The following is a 5,622-nucleotide window of genomic DNA, read 5'->3' on the forward strand; positions in this document are numbered from 1 at the left end:
GCGGAAAAAAACTTTTACGCGGAAATCAACTATTAATGCACAATAGACCCTTCTTAATACTTTATAGATTTCTCAGGGCAAGTTTCGGTATCATTTCACAAATATATGGCCAATGGATTTTCCTACAGTGGCAGAGATCTTCATTATGTACCATTTACTATACATACTTGTTGAAAAATATATTTATTACAAAAATCTCTTTTGGAAATAAATACATCAGCAACAGGGTTTTAAAATTACACTTTAATACAGTGAAGGATATATTTAAGACGTTAAAGTTTATGATAATTCCAAGTAATTTTTAATATTCCTTGTCAGTATAAATAACAGGTTAACTATTTGCAACTTATACAGACATTATATGTGTTATCAGTATTTTACTGCTAACCTAAACTCTTGTTAAAGGCCTCAACAGACGGTAGGATTTTGAAGTACAACACTAATTAAAACTGAGATGTACAGACAAATCTTAATGTGTGAAGGCTACTTTTTCTTGATTTCGTAAACCTTAAGTCTAGATGTAAGGGATAGGACATGTTCTATTTTGAAAATCTTGTCGTACAGATTTCTACAGACCTCCCACAATGACAAGTAACAGATTACCAAATTATCTCCTGATAATGAGTGTAATGAATTCCAGAACAATTAGGGCTAAAAGGTAAACATAGTAGTAAGATGAGGTAAATTGATGTTGAAAATCTCTTCAGGAGGCCCAAAGTTGTGGTATGTTTGAATCCAAAATTATTCCATCAAACATTCTGGACATCAGATTCTATCAAATCCAAAGATCAGCACGCTGCAATTTTAGAACTCTGTACTTAAAGTTAATAACACATTTTCTAAAGAAACAGTTCAAGGTCACACTGATTTTGACTTTTGACCAAAAACAAATATGAAACGTAAAACATATCAAGGTATGACTACATGAAGTGCCTATAGGTCAAAACATTGCCATTTTTGTTTTGTTTTATTAAGTACTACATATCCCAATGACCTTGACCTTTTACATTTTGACCTGGAAATGAAAGAATACGTAAAACTCATTTAAAGATTCATCCACACGCAATATGAATGCCTATACCAATCAATGCACTGTGATTTGACGACCAATTTTATTTTCATCACAGGTCACAGTGACATTGACACGCATGTTAAGGTGTAATGCACCTTTGATAGGGTAGGTAATAATTGACATTTAAGCTTTTGCAATTATTTTTGAAAGCAACATGGAAACTCGTAAAACCATATATATTGACTGCGTAGATTTGCTCTTATAACATTTCAAACATTAGTTGAAGGTTTTGGAGGTTAATATATTTATAATCATGGAAACATCCAGAATTGCAATAGCAAGATATAGAATGACCTTTTGACCTCATATTTAAAGTGGCAGATAGCACTTTAATGTGTTTCCAAACAGAAAGTTTGAAATTCCCAAGCGCTTTCAATTAAGGTGACAACAGACACTTTCCGTGGTACTCACATAAATGTCATTTAAACCAACTTATTTAAGTAATAATTGTTATTCATTTAATCTTTGTGCATTAAATGTCGTTGATCATCATAAAAAATAACATATTTGAAAATAATGCCTTTGTAAATGATTGATTTTGAATAAAAATCCTAAAATTTTAAATCGTCATATCAAAGTCATTTTTTATTTTTTTGTCATCAAACTATTGGAAAATAACCATACTAATATTATCTGGGGAACGGTGTCTCAAATTTTTTATATCTTTTCTCAAAAAATATTACGTAACGTCAAACATTTTATGCGACTTTTTTCACCATACATATTACGTTATTAAAGATAATTAAGTCGCTGATTGAGCAAACAAAAATCCCTGACACGGTTCCCTCCGTAAATGAATTTCCTTTCATGTGCTTTAAACCGCATGTTAATTGCTTGATTATTAAAAAAGTTATGCCGATTCAAAGTTAGTCCGACCCGCATCAAACGAAGTGTCATAAATCGGCTGTTCTCTCTCGGACCCCTACGTTTCACGCTAAATAATTGCATAATACACAAATATCGCACCAGAGAGGGTCACAAGTTGCGGTAACATACTCTAACAACATTTTATGACCCAGTGACATCTGACCAATTAAAAAGCTGCTGATTAATATCAGTTTATAGCCGAAATTTCTTCAATTCTTAACGTGATTTACTGTTCGTCTGGTATCTGTCGCACATGTCACGTGACTATCGGTAAAATTTGAGGCACTCAGTGGGGGCAAATGGAACGCATTTGCGCACCGCTAGCGGGGTATTTAATTGTTTCCTATTTGAAGTTTATTATTATTATCATCAGCATTATTATTGTATTATACCAGTGTCACTCTGCCTGTGTATTCGTGTATGAAATTCCGTTAAAATATAAAATAAAATAACAAAAAACTGAGCTTCTGACAGTCTTTTAAAGTCCATGGTAGATGTACAAATAAGAACGGGATAGTATATATTTTTTCCACCAAATTGATAATGCTTCACATATTTTAATAGAAATAAAAGGCATTACTCGATCATTATGATGTGGCCTTCTTGACTTCTATTATCATGAATATCATCTATGCACGGCATAGAGATCCAGTTTCTACCGGGATAGACAATAAATTTCATACTTTGTCCCAGATTTATTAGTACTGTGTCGGATTTACTGGCGAACAATTTATTTTCACTGAGAATATATTTTAATATCTTTTTTTATTCATAGAGAAATAATCATCCTTAGACAATCTAAAATGGTTTAGAAATTTGTCAGGGACACCTTACCACAAGTCATATAAGCGTTCACATAAAAAATGTCGCCTGTTGTTGTTTTACTTGACATTGTAAGAAAACGAGGTTGAATGTAAAGTAAGCCCTTGAATCCGTACAAAAGTCTATCAACTCAATGTTATATATATATCAGATTAACGGGATAGACCAATTATTTTCACACATTATGGATATTTTAGCAACTACATTTTTAATCAACCCCGTGGTCGTGCGATTTGCCGCTATGCTTAATTATTTATGTTTCATACATTATGTTACGTACATTGGCCGACAATTTCTTAATTTATAAAAAAGGCTAAATGTTGAGATATTCATAAAAGATGTACGGTAGATGAACGATACATGTATTACGAGAAGTATGGACCAGTATGGACCTGTAATTCACGGATATATGGAACTACCGATTTCCCTCATTGATGCCTCAACAGGGGGCGGAGCGTTATCGATAATCGACAGGTTACGCGAATAGCAGATACAAATAGTATAGGTACCGTTTAAAATAGTTTAAAAACACATTTTTTGGACTAACTGCTTCCAAAATTAAATCACGAATGTGTTCAGAAAAGGTTGATAAATCTACTTAGCAAAAAATCTCATTTTAGGTATTTTCAGTGATAATTGACTCCGTTGTCACCTTAATGGCAAGTTTTATATTTCTTTATTTTCGTTATTATAGGTTCCAGTGATCTTGCCTATTGATCTTTAGACCTTTAAATGGTTTGTTGCGGGTAGAAATCATCAAGGTGCATCTACAAATAAAGTTTCAATGTTACGGCTATGTTAACATTGAAGTTAAAGACCATAAACGAAAACTTAACCGGAAGGTTAACCAACCCAGTAAGGCTGACAAAAGCTTCGCCTTTTCTTCGAAAATCGAAACTCAAATGACTCAAAACTCAAACTGAAACGCAATACTTATGTTAGTAAAGTGGTGATTTCGTCTTTGTCCAAGTTGTATGTTATCCTTTACTGTCTTTTAACAAAACTATGTGTTGAGTATATTTTGATACAGTCAGGTTTCATTGATAAATTGATGCATACTTGTTTAACTATTAACATCTTTTAATCCTTTATTTTCGTAAAGCTACCATTTTTAGTTTTGTTATTGTTTTGTTCTATGAATGCTAGGAGTTCCATAGATTAGTACAATGTAATAAGGTTGCAGTGCTCACCATTTAATTCACCATCGCCTAATTTGCAACTTTGAGATTCGGTGCATATCAGGGAGTTCTCACTGACTGTGCTGTTCTGATTGTTTTCAATTTGTTTGTTGTAAAGTTTGTATTACCACGAGCTTTCAAAATGTCTGCAAACACAACTTTTCGCAAACAACAAATGGAACACAAACCATAATAACAATCTCATCTTGTAATTTTTTCATTCAGTTATCTAGCATTTGTAAAATACGTAATGTAAGGAATATCTTAGCGTAACTGATGGATTCTTTCCCCCTCAAGATATGGCATTTTAATAGAACGTTCGAGCACATTCGTTACACAATACATAGGGTAGAATTGAATTGATCAGTATGTGCATGCATCCATTTGTTCAGTTGATAATGACAGTCCTTTCGCCAGAAGGTGTAAAAGAATAAATCTACCATTGCGCAGAGAATAACGTATACATATGTATTTCAAGGGCAGTAATAAAAATTTATCGTTTCATCTTGCAAGAAATATGGCATTTATTAATTTATTAAAATTGTATATGGATTTCATTAAGGTTGTTATTTTCAAATTTTTATATTTAAACATAAAGATATTTCACAATTTATCATTTGTAGTAAAGAAATAAAATATCTGGTGGCCATTCGTGATAACATCTTTGGTGCTGCATATTAATGACATTTTTCTTTATGGAAACTTTTTATGTTTAACACATGTTTAATAAACCAGGCAAGTCATGAATAGTTTTCCAAGACAATTAACAACATGTATTCACTAGGCTTAATACGAGTACAAATGTGCCGTGTCATGACAAAACCAACATAGTGCGCTTGCGACCAACATGGATCCAGATCAGCCTGCGCAGTCTGATCAGGATTCATGCTGTTCGCTATCAGTTTCTCTACTTGTAATAGGGTTTGTAAGCGAACAGCATGGATCCTGATCAGACTGCACGGATGCGCAGGCTTGTCTGGATCCGTGCTGGTCGCAAATACACTATGTTGGGTTTTCATGGCACGGCTCAAATAACATATGGACTTTCAAAATTCATGTTTTTGTTGTTATGTTTACTACCGAAAAGGATCAAGATAACTGAAAGTTTGTTTTAACTTTTATGTTCATATCATGTCCATTCAAGCAGTAGATAAATCTATATTATGGTTGTAATCAAAATTATAAATTAATATGAAATTGATAAATAATATTGTTGGTGTCAAGAACAATGTGAGCTTTAAAGGCCTATTATGCCCATTAAATGCTTTTACTTTTATTTCACAGCTATATAGGAGCTTTAATTTTTGGTGTTCTGTTCCAGTTTCTAAACACTTGCTCATTGGCCAGTTACATAAATCATCTTTTACATCTGTTCTTTTTTCTCAATTAGAACAGTTACAGTGATTTAGTATTTTGTATGGAAGTCAAAAAACTACTATGTTTACATTTTGCTACTTTTATGACCAATGATTTCACTTTCATTGCTACTTTCTTCAGGTGATGAGCAACTATGACACCATCTAAGACCATTGTCTAAATGTTATAAAACTCATGCTTTCCCTTTCTAAAGATGGAAAATGTTTATTTATATCTGTGGCATAATGTGCCATTAAGGTTCACCATAAAATTTTATTACTTAACAATACATCTTTGATATAAATAACGAAATGATAAAACAAGGCG

This window comes from Ruditapes philippinarum, unplaced genomic scaffold, assembly GCF_026571515.1.
Source record: "Ruditapes philippinarum isolate M1 unplaced genomic scaffold, ASM2657151v2 ctg4244_1_1_1_1, whole genome shotgun sequence".
Lineage (NCBI taxonomy): Eukaryota > Metazoa > Mollusca > Bivalvia > Venerida > Veneridae > Ruditapes > Ruditapes philippinarum.